We start from the raw sequence: 22,527 nt of genomic DNA on the forward strand, positions 1-22,527 counted from the left end.
TATTAGCTTTTTATATTTGATTTTGTATTCTACATTCCTATCTGATTTGAAAGAGGGATTGAGGTATTCCCACTTCTTGGAATCAAAATCAAATAGAGCTAGCCCAACTTGATTTAATTTAAAATCAATTAGAACCTAGAACCATTTCAAAGTGAGTATTGGACATTGAACTTCTATTCGAACTTCTACTTCGTCTTGGTTCTTCCAGGCTGTAATAAAAGGAGAAATTTAGGTATTTTATATTATTGTATTTTCCATTGTATTGGTTTCTTTTGAGATTAAGCCAGAAAAATCTCATTCTTTTTTGTTATCTGAGGAGAACTAGAAAACTCAAAGAGTGTAGGTTTTAGGTGAACCTGAGAAAAACCTATTTTCATAGTGAATGCTAATATCCACTGTGTGAGGATATTAGGAGTGGAGTAGCTGTGTGGCTGTTGTTGAACAGTTGGTGTACACACAGGCGAACCACTATAATCCTTTGTGTTTGGATGTGTGGTTTAATTTCTATATCTTTTATCATTCAATATTGTGGAATGTATTTGTGGATGTGAATGTTGTAATAACTTAGATTTCATTTCCTTGCTATTTATTTATTTATTCCTCTATATCAAGTTTGAGTTTTTGATACATAGACCTTTTTAGGAACCAAGTTGTCCTACCATAAACCTTGGTTTTTGGTGTAAGGTTGTCCTTAGAACAACATTTGTATCAATCTCTCAATACTCATACATTTGAGGTTGCTTTACATTTCAGTATTGTGATTTGATTATAGTGCTATCTTTCCTTTAATTTTTTAACTTCCGCTGTTCTCATTTTAATTTGGCATTGTCCTATTCCCCTCCCCTCTAGGACATATAGAGATGGTACGACTAAAGGTGCAGGAAAGGCTGCTGTGGCAGTAGCCAAACCTTATCTCTCTCTCGTCCTGCCCACTGCCTCACCTAAATCAGATTTCTCTCCTGTGGATCCAGGTAACCTCTATCATGCCTTGCTTAGTCGTAGCCACGACGTGGATAGTAATGATTGGCTCCTCTACTCTAGGGCCACGGATCATATGACGTTTGATCCCACGGATTTCTCCCACCACTCACCTCCAAGGCGCACCAGCATTACGAATGCTAATGGGGTGACCTCACCTGTCACAAGGACTGGATCTATAACCCTATCACCCTCTCTTCATTTACCAAACACTCTGCTTGTTTCCTCTTTATCTCACAAACTATTATCTGTTAGCCAAGTTACTATAGATCTAAATTGTGTGGTGTTGATGTTTTCTTATTTTTGTCTTATTGAGGATATTCTCACTAAGGAGATAATTGGGCGTGGTACTAGGAGGGGAGATTATACTACATGGATGATTTCAGTTTGGGTCATGTGCATCACATGTCTTCTATACTTAGTTCCAAGGCTCGACAGATTTGGTTGTGGCATCGTCATTTGGGACATCTGTCATTTGGGTACTTACGACATTTATTTCCTTATTTATTCTCTAATGTCGAGAATTTTGAATTTCACTGTGATATTTGCATTTTAGCCAAAAGTTATTATGCTATTTATCCATTAAGTATGAATAAAAGTGATACACCTTTTTCTTTAATTCATTTTGATGTATGGGGACCCTCTCCTTTATCTATTATATCTGGTGTATGGTGGTTTGTGATATTTATTGATGATTGCACCCAGATAACTTGGTTATATTTGATGAAACATATGGATGAAGTGTTTAGTATCTTTCAGTCATTTCACGTTATGGTTCAGACCCAGTTTTCCGCTCAGATTCGGATTCTCCGCTCTGACAATGGTGGTGAATATGTTAATCACCACTTTCATTCTTATTTTCAACAACATGGTCTTATTCATGAGACCTCGTGTCCTCAGACCGCTTAGCAAAATGGAAGAATCGGCATATTCTTGAGACTGCTCGGGCTCTCCTTCTAGGCGCTCATGTCCCCACACGACATTAGCCCGATGCTATTAACACTGTTGTACATTTAATCAACCGCTTTCCTTCCAAAATATTAATTTTAAGACCCCATTATAGTCTCTATCAGCCTAGGTCTCTCTACTTACGGCCTTAATGCTCCCTCCTCGCATATTTGGGTGTGTGGCGTATATGCACGTCCTAAGAACCAACGCACCAAACTTGACCCATGTGCCCTTCGGTGCCTCTTCTTAGGCTATGCTACACATAAAAAAGGATGTCACTACTATGATCCTGCTACCAAGTGTACCTATGTGACTATGAATGTCACCTTTTTGAAATCTGAACCGTTCTATCCTTCTTCAGCATCCACTTCTTCTCTTCAGGGGGGAGACACTAGACAAAGAGTTGAATTGGCTGAGTTTTGGCTGGCTTGAAGATCAAAATGACACACCAATAATTGGCAAGGAATCAACAAATATATCTTCAAGGCCTGACATATCCTCTAAATCTAGAGGGCATTCGGCAACTGAGCTCACATCATCAGGAGAAAAACCAGAATCCCCCCGTCTCTCTGTGCCTGCAGACCCATCTCCTGAGAATATTCCTGAGGTAAGCAATTTCACTACACCCTCATTTATGAATAATATAGATATGTCTACTAGGTATACCTTACCTTTCAGGCATAATAGTGGGAAGCCATTAAACAAATACTCTCCAGACATTGAGGAAAGAAGGTCAAGGTATCCAATTGCCAACTATGTTTCCACTGAAAATCTACCTGAACCTTTTAAGATATTCTCACACAAGTTGTCTGCATGTCATATTCACACTATAGTTCAGGAAGCTTTAGCTGATCCCAAGTGGATGCAGGCAATTGAGGAAGAAATGGGAGCACTACTAAAGAATCAAACATGGACCTTAGTTCCATTGCCCAAAGGAAAAAAAAACACTCGGGTGCAAATGGGTCTTCTCTGTTAAACATAAGGCAGATGGATCTATAGAACGATATAAGGCAAGGCTAGTCACAAAGGGATACACTCAAACATATGGCAGAGATTATCAAGAAACTTTTTCACCATTAGCCAAGTTAAATACAGTCAGGGTCCTGTTATCTCTCGTAGCCAACTTAGACTGGCCATTTGTCACGCCCCAGACTCGGTAATCGGATTCACAAGGAACCAGATGGCCGGTTCTGGCCGCAACAGCCTCCGTAGTACCCCATTCTCGGCTCCTAAAGCAGGTTCCGATCCTGGGATCCTACAAGGAGGATTTTCATAACAATATAACCATTTCCAATACGAGCATACCCAAGATCATAACAAGTAAATCTGAGAATAAAAAAGGCACATATCACAAAATCCACTAAGAATTTGAACTTTTACAAGTTACATAAGGTCCAAAAGGACATACATAAGATAATAGAAGAAAGAAAGGAAGGATGCAATACTGGGTCCTCAAGCTCAGCTCTACTCCACGCTCTGCTACTTTGGCGCCTACCTAGAGTCTCCCGCACGCATCAATCGTGCATAAGCTTATAGAAGCTTAGAGGGTGGTGTAAGTGTGTGATAATAGTGCACGAAGAATAATAGGAGATACGGGAAGGAGACATGCTCAATGAGAATATCACTAGCCTTACCAAGGCTTATCATGAATATGATGCAATGAGTACGGACGCCATACCAAGGCAATGCATGAAGGGGCTTACATAACCAATACTAATGCGATGCAAGTAATGCCGTGCTCATAACCAAACCATATGTCAAGTATATTTCCAATCATAAGGAAATCACCGGGTCCATTACACTGCTGGAATGACCGCCGCTTTACAGACCCCGCACATCAAACGAGCGTAAGAGACCTCACTACCCGCTTTGTGGACAACCAATCACCAGCAAGGCCTGACGGTAGCGGACCCATTCACGAGCTGGTCAGACTCAGCCTAGCAATGCCCTCTTACATCAGGCGAGTAAGGCCACACCCCTATCCAACCGACTACACGACAGTGGGAGTCGCGGCCTAATAATATAAGGCCCTCGTGCGCTCATATATTCCACTCGGTCACGGCGTTGGAGCAGATCCTTGGTACCGTGGAAGTTTTGGGAATTTCACCCATGGGCATCCTATGCACCCAGTATACTCAAGTAACATTTCCGGTGTCCAAACATGGCCATCCACGATGTATCTGTGGAGGCTACAACCCTGATGAAGCAAGGGTGATAATGCTCATATATTATGCAATGCCAGATGCATGAATCACACAATCAACTATGCATCAATTCCAAGCATCCAACATGCTCAAGAGGGAATATTACGTCCCTCGGGAAGATAGCATGCAATGCTCAATGGCACAATCATAACCACACACACAGTGTCATCCAAGCATACAATGATGCACATGGGTCATGAAGATGGGTCTAGGCGAATCATGCGGCGATATACAAAGTAAATTACATTCCTCCTATCCAAGAAGGAACCAAGACTAGGTACTTTGATAATATCCATAAGGAATCCCACCTCTAGTGGGGGCCCATTTACCTGGGGTAGCCCACAAGACTAAGCATACAACTACGGGTCTAAGTAATATAGAAATGAGCCTAGCAATTGTCTAAGATAAGTATCCAATCACTTTTAAATACAATCAGACCTAGAGGGGTCCATAATGGGGACATTTAACCACCATTCCCCAAAAAGGCATATCTACCATGAACTATATGGATAAAAGGCCCAAGGCCTACATTTAAGATAAAAATAAAAGTAATTACATACATATATTTCTCATAATAGGCCATAAAAAGATATAATACCACTTTTAACAACATGGCTCTAAGAGGGGAATTAAGGCCCAAGGCCCAATTCCCAATGGCCATAGAATCCATGCATTAAGTTGGACTTGGTGGGCAGCCCGCATATACAATATATGACCCAAAAAAAGGTTTAAGTTTGGATGAAATGGGCCCCACTATATCAGCCCAATAATTAGCAATTTGAGTAGGCAACCGAGGACCCAATACTATCCTTACCTCAGCCCACAAGTCCATCAAAATGGTGGAAGTCGGCCCAATGTATGGTTGGGCCAAGCTAGGATGTCTCTGCCCAATCTGGGCTCACTGGATGTCCCAAAATTCTGATCTTAAGATGGGGTCTTCATAAGATCACTAAAAGTGACCTAAAAGAATGCATTGATTAAGCCCAAGGATTATAAGAAAGCATAAGCATGTAACACGTACACAAGTTCTCAATATGGTGAGCCCCACAGTTAAATAAAGTTGTAACCATAAAATTGTACATTAAAGGCCCTTTGATAAACTTTTGGCCCGTTTGACTTCCTGGGCCTGCTAAGGTCCAGAAATTAGTTGAGTATGTAGAAATAATCTCATGAAGGTCAACTATACTCACTGGGGAACCGCACCAGATGGAGAGTGTGTATATATCATGAAAAGATCAAGTAGGCCTACTACTGGATTGTGAGTCCAGCAGCAACCCAAGGCAGAGAGTGCTTCCACAATCGGGCGATCCAAGGCTTGGACGGCCTGGACCAAACATGCATTAAGGTAGGTTCTACATACATGCATTTGAGCCTTAAATAAATAGCCTAAGGTCTATGGTGGGCCTTTAACCACCCATAGAGAAACCTATGAGCTTGCCTTAGGATCACCCAGGAGGACATCCAACCTCAACTGGTTTCCAAGAGGTAGCTCACCACTACCCATATAATGAAAGATCTAAGGCCTAAGCAATGCGTAGACTAGTAGGCCATACACCAAGCCCAACTCATAAGCCATATAGTGGGCCCTCAAGTAATGTTTGGGCCCAACCACAAAGGTCATAATTCCACATATTGTGGTGGGCTTCATGGGCAGCCCAATAATTCATTTACATGGGCAAGTTTCACATTTAACACAAGTGAGTTGGGCCTCACTTTTGGCCTAAGTACAGGGTCAGTTTAATGGGCAGCCAAGGGCCCGACTTCTTGTGTATCATTGCCCCTAAGCCCATCACAATAGATAGGAGAGTATAGGCTCAAGATCAATGGGCCTATCCAAAAGAACTGAGTCCACAAGGCCTACTTGCTAACACAAACATGCATATACTATATCACATAATGGGCCCTAAAGAAATAGCCCAAAACAAAAGTCATCCAATTCATACATTATGGTGGGCTTGAGGGCAGCCCATAAACCCAAGAATACACATAGGCAAGGCCTATACTGACAGTGTGGGCCTTGCCACATCAGCCCAAAGACTTAGCAAGGCCCTCCACACTATACATTTATGTGGGCCCCGCAAGTCAGCCCATAATTAAGCATTTCATGAGGGCATCACGGCTAATAAATACACACGGTCAGCCTGTAGACGGCTCGTTGGGCCCGTGAAACAATAAGGTCAGGCCCTACACGATCTTGGGCTCAAGAAATAGGTTTCCAGCCCATTGGGTCTATAAACTACCAAAAATCTGGTTAAGGCTAACCCACAACATCACCACAAAGGTGAGCCTTAAGAGCCACTAATTATGCCCAAAAATATCTAAGGAAATAAGGCAAGGAGTGTGTGCAACACTCCTTTAAATTTGGTGGGCCACAACAGCTCCAAAACAATCAACTATGGAGCAAATTTGGGCCCCTTGTTGGAATTTCAGCCCACCCACTTCCTGGGCCTGCTGGAATCCAGAAATTTATGTAATTCAATGGGTTACCAGCCCATGGTGACCCACACATATCACAGTGGGTCCCACCAGATGAGAGGGGAATGCACAACACGCATTAGAAGTGGGCCATGCTGCTAGAATACAGGCCCAGCAACAGCCCAAGGTAGGGGCGTCCCGTGGTGGGTAGTCCTACGGGCCTGAGTATCTGGCCCAAAACCGACCCAAGTTTGTAGGCCACACCACGATCAGTACAGGGGCCCGATGGCCATGAAAATTTATAAGATGGTCCTCCCATAGGTGGACCACGAATCCTCAAAATTTTGTGATTTTTGGACGATCAGAAGTATTTTAATTAATTTAAATAAATCAGACCATTAAGAAAATCTGGTGAATCGGGACACCTGGACGTGGTGAGCCATTCCAGCATTTTTCACGGTGTACACAGGGCTCCATTGGCCCCAAAAATTTGTAGGTGAGTCCCACCATGGGTGGACCACCTCTCTGTAAATTTTCATGATTTTAGGATACTCAGAAGTATTTAAATTAATTTAAAGAATACAATCTATCCAGGGTGAAATATTGCTGGAATATAACTGTCCTGAATTTGGGCCATCCAATGGGTGGGTTCTGGGCCTCCAAAATTCCTGAAATTTGGACCCAAGGTCCCTCATCAAGCCTAAAACAATTTTTCATCCAGAAATATAGCCCACCTTCTTAGAAATTATTTTTTTAATATTATTTTTATGGGACTATGCTGCTGGACTGCACAGCAGAAATTTCTGGCAGTCCAGTATGTTGGCCCACCCTTTTGGATGCCCAAATAGGATTCCTTGGCCCTGAAATTTTGTGGATAGGTCCTACTATGGGTGGGACACCTCCCTAAAAAAATTTAGGATTTTTGGGATAGTAAAAATATTTTATTTAACTCATGCAATTTATGGACAGCAAGGTCCAGATTTTTATTTTCCTGCTGCAGCAATGCTGCTGTCCCTGACTTTAGCACCCCATTTGAGTGGGCCCAGGTCTATGTAAGTTTGGAAAAATACAAGGCCAACCTTCCTATACAAGTATACATTAAGGTGGGGTCCACAAAGGTGGCCCAGCATTTCAAAATCAGGCTGATATTTATGAGTCTCCAGCAAACAGTGTAGCTGGACAGTCCAGAAAAATCTGGACCGTCCACCCTCCTTGGCCCACCCTTTTGGGTGATCAAATAGGGACATTTGAAGCTGAGGTTTAGCATACTTTTAGGTGGGGTCCATACCTCAAAGAGAAGTCTAAGAAATCAGGAAAAATGAGACCACAAACAAGGCCTACAACACATACATTACAGCATAAAAAAAATTCCAGCAATCTGGACAGCAACATGTTGCTGTCTAGATCAGCCCAAAAATTTAATAAATGGGAAATAAATCATAGATTTCATAAGGTGGGGTCCACCCTGATGTGTTACACAACTCCCAAGCCCAGCACCTCCCCAAGAAAATCCATAAAATCAGGCCCAAAGGCTTTCCAAATCAAGCAACAAAACTAGGCAGCACAGTTGGGCCTGGGTGTCCAACAACTTGGGCCTGGATGTCCCAAAATTTAAAAATTCTGGTTGCATGGCACATCAGGTGGGCCACATAATCATTACATCCAAACCATAGAAAGTGGAGAAGAGAGGAATAAAGGAAATCTCATCAAGATGGGGTCCATGGAGAATGGCCCCATCAAGATCACATGCATGCAAGTGATGGCTAAAAAGACCTTATCCAAGGAGTGGTGGACCTTCACCATTGATGTGGTGAGTCCTACACTCTCCATATGAAGCAACAAAAGATCTATGACAATAAGAATCATGCAATCTATCCTACATGCTCACCCACTTGTTGGATCTTCAAGATTCTTCAACCACCATGCTCCTTAAGCTACAAGGAAGGAGGTTCAATGGTGATGATGGATCTTTGATGGTTAGATCTAGGGGGAAAGAAGAGGAAAGAGGGCTGGAAAAATTCAGCAATGGAGGACATTTGCAAAGAGGAGAAGAGAGAAATGAAGAAAGAGAGAGGGAGATGAGAGAGTTTCTAAGGTTGAAATGATTGCTTTCTTAGAAAAAGATGAATTTTTGAAAAGAGAAATAATCATTGCTCATGGGATAAGGTGGCTCATCATTGCCTAGAGAAGCCAATCTCATCATGGTTTTCTTGAGAAAAGAAGCCATTATTGCTAGGCTAAAGGTGGCTTACATGGGGAATAGTGCACATGGGGAAATGTGCAATCAGGTGGGTCCCACCAAAAATGCAATCAACGGTCCAAATAATGCGCGGCCCATAACTTTCGATGGACACGCCGGATTTATGCATGAGACCCGGCATTGGAACCGCGGCGACGATGCGGTCGGAATGGCATAGGTCTTGGGTCAATCCGAGTTGGGTCTACATGACCAAACTCGAGGGTGACCGCAATCACTATCCGAAGGCCGCGGGTCGTTGAAATTTGACCGGTAGGACCGCGGGACCAAAATACACGAGATGCATACTCACACACACACATGCAAACATGTGAACTCGGGTCAGGTCTCACACCATTACACCAATTTGATGTAAAGAACACATTTCTCCATGGTGACCTTAAAGAGGAAGTCTACATGGATACTCCTCCAGGCTACACAGCATCTTCAAAAGCTGAACTTGTGTGCAAATTGCAGCGAGCACTATATGGATTAAAATAATCACCTCGAGTTTGGCTTAGGAGGTTCATTCTAGCGATGAAGAAGTATGGCTTCCACCAAAGTAATTCAGATCATACATTATTTTTGAAGCACCAATGGGGCAAGGTAACAACTTTAATTGTATATATCAATGATATGATCATCACAGGGGATGATAAGGAGGAAATTGCTACGCTTCAAAAACAATTAGCGACTGAGTTCGAGATGAAAAGTGTAGGAAGACTCAAATATTTTCTAAGTATAGAGGTTGTTAGATCAAAGTGAGGTATATTTCTTTCTCAGCGAAAATATATATTAGCTTACTATGTGAGGTTGGAATGTTGGATTGTAAGCCAGCAGACACTCCAATTATTTAGAACCACAAGCTCGGAGAATATTCAAGTCAAATGTCAACAGACAAAGGAATATACCAGAGATTAGTTGGTAAACTTATTTACCTCTCCTATACCCATCCAGATATTGCCTATGCAGTGAGTGTAGTAAGTCAATTCATGCATCCACCTAGTAAAGATCATATGGAGGTGGTGATCCAGATTTTACAATACTTAAAATCCTCTCTGGGAAAAGGGCTTATGTTTTTTAAAAATAACCATCTCAGAGTTAATGGTTATATACATGCAGATTGGGCGGGGAATACCACAGACAGAAGATCCACCTCTAGTACTTCATGTTTGTTGGAGGGAATCTTGTTACATGAAGAAGTAAGAAGCAAAAAGTGGTGGCGTTATCAAGTGCTGAAGCAGAGTTCATGGAATGGATAAAGGACTTTGTGGACTACTGTGGCTCAGAAGACTTCTAATTAAAATTGGGTTTGCTCCTACATTCAAGATGGACCTCTTTTGTGATAACAAGGCAGCTATCACCATTGCTCACAATCTGATCCAGCATGATCGTACCAAACATGTGGAGGTTGACAGACAGTTTATCAAAGAAAATCTCGAAGCTAAAATAATTCAGTTTCCATTCATAAAGTCTGAAGACCAACTAGCGGATATTCTTACAAAGGCCGTATCAAGCAAGGATTTTTACAACTCACTAAACAAGTTGTGCATTGAACATTTGGATGCTTCCACTTGAGGGGGAGTCTTGGTGTGAGTTGTCAAATTAATCAATGAGTTGTCAATTAAGAGAAAATCAGAAAGATTATATTCATAATTGTACAATGTCTATATATATCCAAGAATATGGTTGCTAATCTCCCTAAATATTTCTATAATATCTTTGTAAAAAAAGCAGAAAAAAGAAATACAATGATAAGAAAATCTAACAAAAGCCATTTATGGGAAGGGCCCACTTGATGGATGACCCAGATCCATCTTCCCACCTGTCATGCATGAGGTATTGGATGACCCGGATCCATCTTCCCACCTGTCATGCGTGAGATATTGGATGACCCAGATCCGACCATTGCAGAAGCAATAGAAAGCAAGGAGGAATAATCATATGAAATTAATTGCACCATAAGTGATGGTACAAGTAATTATTTTTGGACACATGGTCAATTAAATTATTAATCTAGGTTGTCTAACAAGTCCAAATCACACTACCTTATAGAAAATAATGACAAAAATTTATCACCTATAAGCGCCTACACCACTCCTTGTGTGATTGCGTGTTTGTAAATATTTAGAGGTAATACATGTATAAAGTATCGTTGTCTTTAATATGTTTTAGAGAGGTAGGTTGCGGGTTAGTTCCATACAATTGCCTAAGATTACTAAGCCAATTTTAAATTTTTCCATGGAGATACTTTTACATTTGTACGAATTGATTTTTATTCCTCATTTTTGCCCCTTTGTTTTGCATTTTGATAACTGAAAAAAATGGCAAGCGCTAGATTGGATCATTACAAAAGCGTGGGGATATGGCATCAGGTTTATAATCTAGCCCAAAATTAAGCTAGTCCACCTATTTGCTAATTTTTTAAAAACCATCCAATATTATCGTATGCGTCGCCCATGTGATAAGTTGACCAGTCTGATTTTTGGGGTTAGGTCATTCACTATGCATCTGATCTACTAGTTATGTTACACATGTCATGTTGGGATGTATAGAGGTGTGTTGGTGAGGTTATCTATGGATCGGATCTGGTCTGAATTCTATCATACTAAACTGGATTTGACACATATATAAAGATCCAATCCAATCTTGTGATGCCCCAGACTTGGTAATCGGACTCACAAGGAACCCGATGGCCGGTTCTGGCTACAACAACCTCCGTAGTACCCCATTCTCAGCTCCGGAGGCAGGTTCCGATCCTGGGATCCTACAAGGAGGATTTTCATAACAATATAATCATTTCCAATATGAGTATACCTAAGATCATAGCAAGTACATCTGAGAATAACTAAAGGCACACATCACAAAATCAACTAAGAATTTAAACTTTTACAAGTATCCATAAGGTCCAAAAGGACATACATAAAATAATAGGAGGAGAAGAAAGGATAGTCTGCAACATTGGGTCCTCAAGCTCAGCTCTACTCTAAACTTTTCCACTACGACGCCTGCCTAGGATCTCCTACACGCATCAATCATATATAAGCTTATAAAGCTTAGAGGGTGGTGAAGGTGTGTGATAATGGTGCATAGAAGAATAATAGAAGATACAGTAAGGGAGTCACGATCAATACCAATACCACTAGCATTACCAAGGTTACCATGAACGTAAGAAGTTAAACCAAGGTAGTACAATATTGCAGGAAGCCATATCAATGCAATGAGTACTGAAATGCAATGAGTAATGGGCACAATGTCAAGGTGATGTAATATGAGGCTTATACAGCCGATGCAAATGCAATACAAAGTAATGCCGGTGCTCATATGCAATCGACATATCAAGTACATTTCTATCATAAGAAAATCATCGGGGTCCATTATACTGCTGGATGACTGTCGCTCTACAGACCCCGCACAGTCAAACAAGCGTAAGAGACCTCATTACCCGCCTGTGGACAATCAATCACCAGCAAGGCCTGACGGTAGCGGACCCATTCACAAGCTGGTCAAACTTAACCTAGCAATGCCTCCTTACATCAGGTAAGTAAGGCCACACCCTTATCCAACTGACTACACAACAGTGGGAGTCGCAGCCTAACGGTATAAGGCCCTCGTGCGCTCATATATTCCACCCGGTCACGGCGTTGGAGCAGATCCTTAGTACCATGGAAGTTTTAGAAATTTCACCCATGGGCTTCCTATGCACCCGGTATGCTCAAGTAACATTTTCGGTGTCTAAATATGGTCATCCATGATGTATCTATGGAGGCTACAGCCCTGATGAAGCAAGGGACAATAATGCTCATATGTTATGCAATGCCAGATGCATGAATCACACAATCAACCATGTATCAATTCCAAGCATCCAACATGCTCAAGAAGGGATACTAGGTCCCTTGAAAAGGCATCATCCAATGCCCAATGACACAACTATAACCACACACACAGTGTCATCCAAGCATACAATGATGCACATGGGCCATGAAGATTTGTCCAGACACATTATGCGGCGATATACAAAGTAGCACACTCCTTCTATCCAAGAAGGGACCAAGACTAGGTATTTAGACAATATCCATAAGGAATCCCACCTATAGTGGGGGCCCATTTACCTAAGATAGCCCACGAGACTAAGCATACAAACTACGGGTCTAAGTAATATAGAAATGAGTGTAGCAAGAGTCTAAGATGATTTTCCAATCACTATTAAATACAATCGAGCCTAGAGGGTCCATAATAGGGACATTTAACCGACATTCCCCAAAAAGGCATATCAACCATGAACTATATAGACAGAAGGCCCAAGGCCTACATTTAAGATAAGAATAAAGGTAACCACATACATATATTTCTCATAATAGGCCATAAAAAGATATAATATCACTTTTAACAACATGGGCACCAAGAGGGAAATTAAGGCCCAAGGTTCAATTTCCAATGGCCATAGAATCCATGCATTAAGTTGGACTTGGTGGGCAGCCCAAAAATACATACACAATATATGGCCCAAAAATAAGTTTAAGTTTGGCTGAAATGGGCCCAACTACATCAGCCCAATAACAATTAATTTAAGTGGACAACTAAGGGCCCAATACTATCCTTATCTTAGCCTACAAGTCCATCAAAATGGTGGAAGTCGGCCCAATATATGGTTGGACCAAGCTGGGACGTCCCAACCCACTTTGGGCCCATGGGATGCCCCAAAAATCTGATCTAAGATGGGGTCCACATGTGATCACTAAAGGTGACCCAGAAGAATGCATTGATTAAGCCCAAAGATTATAAGAAAACATAATGATGTAACACATATACAAGTTCTCAATATGGTGGGCCCCACAGCCAAATAAATTTTTAACCATAAAATTGTACATCTAATGCCCTTTGATAAACTTTTGGCCTGTTTGACTTCCTGGACCTGCTAAGGTCCAGAAATTAGTTAACTATGTGGAAATAATCTCATGAAGGCCAACTATACTCACTAAGGGGCCCCACCAGATGGAGAGTGTGTATATATCATGAAAAGATCAAGTGGGCCTGCTACTGGATTTTGAGTCCAGCAGCAACCCAAGGCAAAGAGTACTTCCATGATCGAGTGATCCAAGGCTTGAATGGCCTGGACCAACATACATTTAGGTAGGCTCCACATGCATCCATATTTAGCCTTAAATAAACGGTTCAGGGTCTATGGTAGGCGTTTAATTATCCATAGAAAAACCCATGGGCCTACCTTAGGATCACCTAGGAGGACATCCAACCTCAACTGGTTTCCAAGAGCTAGCCCGCCACTACTCGAGCATGAATTAAGGCCCAAGGCCTAAGAATTCCATGGCCTAGAGGGCCATAAACTCACCCTAGTACATAAGCAACCTGGTGGGCCCTTAAGTAAGGTTAGGGACCAACCATAAGGATCATGGGTTCACTCATTGCGGTGGGCCTAATGGGCAGTCTATTATCCCAACATATGGAAAATCCTTATACTTAACACAAATAAGTTAGGCCTCACATCTCGGCCCAAGTATGGATTTATTATAGTGGGCAAGCAAGGGCCCAACTACTTAAGTATTTGGCCCATAAGACCCATCGCAACGGCATGGTAAATATAGGACCCAAGGGTCCAACGAGCCTATCAAAAAGTTTCAGCCCAACTAAGGCTATAAGGCCCATAATTAACTAGGAGACTAGCTCAAGAAGAATATATTTGGAATGTGCCTTTAATCACGCACTAATTAAGTCTAAAATAAAATTAAGATGGTAAGATAACTGACTTAAATCTTCCTTAAATCTAGTGGGCCATACTGCCCTAAAAGAACATTTATAGGCAACAATTATTGGGCTCAATGCCAAATTTCGGCCCACCCAAATTTCTAGGTTGGTTGGAGTCCAACAATAGAAGTATTTCTTAGTATATTTAATCTCTGATGGCCCACACACATCCCTGTGGGCCCCACTAGATGAGAGAGGTAGGCAACTCTATGGGCCCGGGGTATCTGGCTAAAAAATCCTCCCAATGGGCCCCAATTGAATAGTAAAAAAAGGGAGGATGATCAATCCCATAAGGACCCCACATGGATGGATGGTGGGATTATAACACATCAAGGTGGGCCCACGAAGCAGGTTGGACGCCCCAGATTAGGAGTCCCTGCCTTGTGGGCCACTCCCAGCTACACCACAGTCAGCTCAAATGTCCGTCGGGTCTAAACTTTTGCAGGGTAACACTTCCATGGGTGGGCTAAACCCCCACAAAATTTAAAGATTTTTTGACACCTAGAAATATTTTCATTAATTTAAATAGAATATTTTGTCTAGAAAATCAGACTGACCTGGACATCCCAACATGGTGGGACAGTATGGCCCTTGCCACAGTGTGCTATTGGCCCCAAATACTTGTATGTGGGTCCCACCATGGGTTCAACATGCCTCCATAAAATTTTAGGATTTTTAGACATCTAGAAATATTTTAATTCATTTAAAAAAATCAATCTGTCCTAAAAAATTTTCTGATCTGGACACCACATTATAGTGGGTCGGTCCAGCCACCACCATGGTGTCTACAAGTGTCCATTGACCCCAAAATTTTGTAGGTGGGTCCTATAATGTGTGGGCCACCTCTATGAAAAATTTTAAAATTTTTGAGGTAGTATAATTATTTTATTTAATTCATACAAATTATGGATAGCAAGGACCATAAATGATTCCTCTTGAAACATGCTGCTGCCCCTGACTTGTGTACCCCATTTGAATGGGCCTAGGTCTATGTAAAATTCGGAAAAATGCAAGACCAACATCCCTATACAAGTATACAGTAAGGTGGGGTCCACAAAGGTGGCCCACCATTTCAGAAACATGCTGAGATTTATGTTTTTCTAGCAACCAGAGTGGCTGGACAGTCCAGAAAAATCTGGACCGTCCAACCTCCTTGGCCCACCCTTTTGGGTGATCAAACATGGACAGTTGAAGGTGGGAACTTATCATATTTCTAGATGGGGTCCACACCTCAAGGAAAAGTCTAGGAAATCAGGGAAAAAGAGACCACAAACAAGGCCTACAACCCATACATTACAGCATTATAAAATTTCAGCAATCTGGACAGCAACATGTTGCTGTCTAGATCAGCCCATAAAATAAATAATTGGGAAATAAATCACAGATTCCACAAGGTGGGGTCCACCCTAATGTGTCACACAACTCTCAGGCCCAAGCCCTCTCTAAGATAATCCATAAAAATCATGCCCTTCCAAATCAAGCAACAAAACTAGGCAACATAGTTGGGCCTGGGCGTCCAGCAACTTGGGCCTGGATGTCCCAAAAATCTGAAGGACCTAGTTGCATGGCACATCAAGTGGGCAACACAAATCATCACATCCAAACCACAGAAAGGGGGGAAGAGAAAAAGAAAGGAAACATGCCGGCCATAGGGAGGGCTCCACTACTATGACCCCTCCACAATGAAGAAATCAACATGTACATGCAAGATCAAAAAGGGTCCCATATATGCATGGGCCTTAGCTAGGAATCTAAGGTATAGATGACCCATGATGCATAGATGAAAGGGAAAAACTCATCAAGATGGGGTCCAAAGAAAATGGCCCCATCAAGATCACATGCAAGCAAGTGGTGGCTAATGACCACATCTAAGGAGTGGTGTAGGGCCTCCACCATTAATGTGGTTAGTCCTACACTGTCCATATGAAACAACAAAAGATCCATGAAGAAGAACTATGTAATCTATTCTACATGCTCACCCACATGATGGATCTTCAAGATTCTTCAACTATCATACTCCTCAAGCTTCAAGGAAGAAGATTTTATGGCGATGATGTGATTTAGAGGGTTAGATTAAGGGAGGAAAAGAGAGGAAAGAGGGCTGAAAATTTTAGTAATGGTGGACGTTGGAGGGCCTTTTGCGAAGAGGAGAAGAGAGAAATGGAGAAAGAGGGAGAGAGCTGGGAGAGCTGTAGAAGTGAAATAATGGAATTTCTTAGAAAAATTTGATCTTTGAAAAGAGAAACACTTAAGCGCTCAAGGGATAGGGTAGCTCATGATTGCTTTGAAAAAAAACAACTCATGATTATTTGTTGGAGAAAGAAATCTCATGCTTGCTTGGTGGCCATAGGTCATAGACTAGGTCATAGATCATTATAGAAATAGTGATGTCATCACCATTGGCAAACATGCACATAGGGAAACATGTAAATCAGGTGGGCCCCACCAAAAATGCAAATCAACGGTCCAAATAATGTACAGCTTACAACTTTTGATGGACACATCAGAATTATGCATGAGATGCGGCGTTGGAACCGCGACGATGAGGCGATTGCAATGGCATAGGTCTCGGGTCAATCCGAGTTAGGTCTACGTGACCGAACTCAAGGATGATCGTAAACACTATCCGAGGGTTGCGGATTGTCGGAATTCGACCGGTAGGACCGCGGGACCAAAATGAAGGAGATGCATACTCACACACACACATACACACATGTGAACTCAGGTCGGGTCTCACAATCCTCCCCACAAATAAAGAAATTTCACCCTTAAAATTGACAAAATCGAAAAAAAATGCATAAACATCATCATATATATATATATATATATATACCTCATTCATCAACACAAGAGAAGGTAAATGCAAGTAATACAGCAATCAATCATCAGACAAATGGGGATAACACTCTCTAATCTTGGCCTCGCGTTCTCAAGACGCCTCAGCCTCCGAATGATGCCCCCATTGCACCTTCACCAAGGGAATGGCCTTGGTCCTGAGAACCTGCTCCTTCCGATCAAGAATACGAATCGGCTGCTCAATATAGGAAGCATCCTCACGGACCTCAAGTGGCTGCCAATCAATCACAGGAATAGTGTCTGACCCACATTTCTGCAACATAAAAACATGGAACACGTTGTGGATCGCGAACAACTCAGGAGGTAAGGCAAGCCTATAGGCCACAGTGCCTACCGCTCGTAATCTCAAAAGGTCCAATAAATCTCGGGGCGAGCTTGCCCTTCACACCGAAGTGAACCACGCCCTTCATAGCCAAGACCTTGAGATATACCATGTCCCCAACTGCGAACTCGAGGGGTTAACGTCGACAATCAGAAAAACTCTTCTGCCGGCTCTGAGCTGTGCGCATCCTCTACTCGATAACATCAATAGCCTCTGATGTCTGCTGCACAAGCTCGAGACATAAGAGACGACGCTCTCCAACCTCAGTCTAACAACTAGGCGATCTGCACGATCTGTCATGAAGTGCCTCAAAAGGAACCATGTCGATAGTCGCCTGATAGCTGTTATTGTACACGAACTCGATGAGGTGTATTTGCTCATCCCAACCGCCCGCAAAGTCGATCACACAAGCTCTGAGTATATCCTCAAGGATCTGGTTGACCCTTTTGGTTTGCTCATCTGTCTGTGGATGATAAGCGGTGCTGAGATGCAAAGTGACCCCCAATGCCTGTTGAAAGCTCCTCTAAAACTGAGACGTAAATCTGGAGTCTTGATCTGAAATGATCAAAACTGGGACACTATGCGGTCTCACTATCTCCTCAATAAACACCTTTACAAGACGGTCCATGGACTAGGAAGCATGTATTGGAATGAAATGAGCTGACTTCGTCAGACAATCGACGATAACCCAGATGGTATCGTCACCGCGCTGAGTCCTCAGTAACCCTGGAATGAAGTTCATCGATACGTGCTCTAACTTCCACTCTGGAACGCTCAACGGCTGCAAGGGACCAGGGGGTCTCTGATGATTGGCCTTAACACACTGGCATGTGTCACACTCGGTCACAAAACTAGTAATCTAGCGTATCATCCCTAAGTAGAAATACTTCCTTGACAACAAAACAAGCTCGACATCGGCAATACAAACAAATCAGTGGGCAGAAACATCTCACTAACCAAAGTGGAACACAATAATATCATCAGCCTAATACAGTGATCTTCCCAAAAATGTCGATACCGACAATCCCTTACGGCAGACTCTAATAGAAATCTGATCGAATAAAAGCCTTTGGATACAAAAGGGTGCAATGCACCAAAACACGACTTACATACGGAGATAAGGAGAATACCCATAACGACTTCCCTAATAACTAAGGGTCCTACTGAGTCACACAAAATTAAGCCTGAGGTGACTAGGGAGGTGTCTGTCCCCTCTGCATCTGTGGTCTCTGTTGTCGCAAGAGAAGAGGGCACTAGCGCCTCTGATGCCTTCTTTGCCCACATCCATAGAAAATACCAATAAATGGCCTTGAAGAAGAGGATGCTGAATGCGATGTTGATGCTCTGGCAGCTCGATAGGCTACAAACCTCTGCAACTGTCGACACTATCGGGAGCTACCGAAGGGGGCCTGCCTCTTCCGGCCTCTCCTCTGATCACGATCCCTCTGTGAATTGGTCCACTCGACCTCACCCTGAAGTAGAAATACTGCCAATGGAGCTCGCTGGGCTTGCACACTCCTGTTCCGCCTGTCCGGCCGTCTTAGGAACGGGCTGACGGGTCTAAAGAACATCAGTGACGACTTGCATCAACTGCTGGATATGCTCAGCTCCTAAAGAAATCGTCAGTTAAGCGGGGGTAGCACTGGCCTCTAACGAAGGCACAAGTATGGCGGGAGCCTCAGGAATAGGTACGGCAGGCTCCACAGGGGAAACAGGAATCTCAAATGGTGGGGCAAAAATTGCTCGGGTAATTGGAGCGGAATGAGAACCATGTCCATGGGCACCACGGCCATAGGCGTCACAATCATGGGCACCCCAACTAGACGGCATAGTTTATTGAAAGAACAAAGGTGATGGACACCTAGGAATTAGAATCCTTGAAAGCTCAAATGGAACGAGGGAAACACACTCGAGACACTATTTGTCCTAAGCTCGAGCAGATATGTGATACTATCCCAAGTTATTCCAAAATTACTTGTTATGCTTTGATGCCAACTCCTTTCACGCCCCAGACTTGGTAATCGGACTCACAAGGAACCCGATGCCCAGTTCGTGCCGCAATAGCCTCCGTAGTACCCCATTCTCGGCTCCTAAGGCAAGTTCCAATCCTGGGATCCTATAAGGAGGATTTCCATAACAATTTAATCATTTCCAATACGAGCATACCCAAGATCACAGCAAGTACATCTGAGAATAACTAAGGGCACACATCACAAAATCCACTAAGAATTTAAACTTTTACAAGAATCCATAAGGTCCAAAAGGACAAAATAATATGAGGAGAGGAAAGGACAATCTACAACACTGGGTCCTTAACCTCAGCTCTACTCCAAACTCTGCCACTACGACACCTGCCTAGGATCTCCTGTACGCATCAATCATGCATAAGCTTATAAAAGCTTAGAGGGTGATGAAGGTGTGTGATAATAGTGCATAGAAGAATAATATGGGATACAGGAAGGGAGTCATGATCAATACCAATACCACTAGCCTTACTAAGGCTGCCATGAATGCAAGAAGTTATACCAAGGCAGTACAATACTGCAAGAAGCCATATCAATGCAATGAGTACTGGGCGTCATGTCAAGGCGATGTAATATACGGCTTATACATCCGATGTAATGCATTACGAAGTAATGCCAGTGCTCATATCCAATCCACATATCAAGTATATTTCCATCATAAGAAAATCACCGGGGTCCATTACATTGCTGGATGACTGCCGCTCTATAAACCCCACACAGTCAAATGAGCGTAAGAGACCTCACTACCCGCATGTGGACAGCCAATCACCAGCAAGGTCTGACGGTAGCAGATCTATTTATGAGCTGATCAGACTCAACCTAAAAATGCCTCCTTACATCAAGTGAGTAAGGCCACACTCCTATCCAACCGACTACATGACAGTGGGAGTCACAGCTTAACGGAATAAGGCCCTCATGCGCTCATATATTCCACCCGGCCATGGCGTTGGAGCAGATCTTTGGTATCATGAAAGTTTTAAGAATTTCACCCATGGGCATCCTATGCACCCGGTATGCTCAAGTAACATTTTCAGTGTCCAAACATGGCCATCCACGATGTATCTGTAAAGGCTACAACCCTGTTGTAGCAAGGGTCGATAATGCTCATATGTCATGCAATGTTAGATGCATGAATCACACAATCAACCATGCATCAATTCCAAGCATCCAACGTGCTCAAGAGAGGATACTACGTCCCTTGGAAAGGCATCATACAATGCCCAATGGCAAAATCATAACCGCACACACAGTGTCATCCAAGCATACAATGATGCACACGGGCCATAAAGATGGGTTTAGATGCATTATGTGGTGATATACAAAGTGGTACACTCCTCCTATCCAAGAAGGGACCAAGACTAGGTATTTAGACAATATCTATAAGGAATCTCACTTCTAGTAGGGGCCCATTTACCTGGGGTAGCCCATGAGACTAAGCATACAAACTATGAGTCAAAGCAATATAGAAATGAACCTAGCAAGAGTCTAAGATGATTATCCAATCACTCTTAAATACAACCAGGCCTAGAGGGTCCATTATGGGGACATTTGACTGCTATTCCCCAAAAAGGCATATCAACCATAAACTATAAGGATAGAAGGCCCAAGGCCTACATTTAAGATAAGAATAAAGGTAACCACATACATATATTCCTCATAATAGGCCATAAAAAGATATAATACCACTTTTAACAACATGGACCCCAAGAGGGAAATTAAGGCCCAAGGCTCAATTTCTAATGGCCATAGAATCCATGCATTAAGTTTGACTTGGTGAGTAGCCCAAAAATATGTACATAATATATGGCCCAAAAATAAGTTTAAGTTTGGATGAAATGGGCCCAACTACATCAGCCCAATAACTAGCAATTTAAGTGGGCAACTAAGGGCCCAATATTATCCTTATTTCAGCCCACAAGTTCATCAAAATGGTGGAAGTCGGCCCAATATATGGTTGGGCCAAGCTGGGACGTCCCAAGCCACTCTGGGCCCATGTGATGCCCTAAAAATCTGATCTATGATGGGGTCCTCATGTGATCACTAAAGGTGACCCAGACGAATGCACTAAATAAGCCCAAAGATTATAAGAAAACATAACCATGTAACACGTATACAAGTTCTCAATATGGTGGGCCCCACAGCTAAATAAAGTTTTAACTATAAAATTATACATCTAACGCCATTTGATAAACTTTTGGCCTGTTTGACTTCCTGGACCTACTAAGGTCGAGAAATCAGTTAACTATGTGGAAATAATCTAATGAAGGCCAACTATACTCACTGGGGGACCCCACCAGATGGAGAGTGTGTATATATCATGAAAAGATCAAGTGGGCCTGCTAATGGATTGTGAGTCCAGCAACAACCCAAGGTAGAGAGTGGTTCCATGATCGGGCGATCCAACACTTGAATGGCCTGGACCAACATACATTAAGGTAGGCTACACATACATTCATATTTAGCCTCAAATAAATGGTACAGGGTCTATGGTGGGCCTTTAACCATCCATAGAGAAATTCATGGGCTTACCTTAGGATCACCCAGGAGGACATCCAACCTCAACTGGTTTCCAAGAGCTAGCCCACCACTACTCGAGCATGAATTAAGGCCCAAGGCCTAAGAATTCCATGGCCTAGAGGGCCATACACTGAGCCTAGTACATAAGCAACCTGGTGGGCCCTAAGCAAGGTTAGGGCCCAACCATAAGGGCATTGTTTCACTCATTGTGGTGGGCCTAATGGGCAGTCTATTATCCTAACATATGAAAAATCCTTATATTTA

This window comes from Magnolia sinica, chromosome 5, assembly GCF_029962835.1.
Source record: "Magnolia sinica isolate HGM2019 chromosome 5, MsV1, whole genome shotgun sequence".
NCBI classification, from domain to species: Eukaryota; Viridiplantae; Streptophyta; class Magnoliopsida; order Magnoliales; family Magnoliaceae; genus Magnolia; species Magnolia sinica.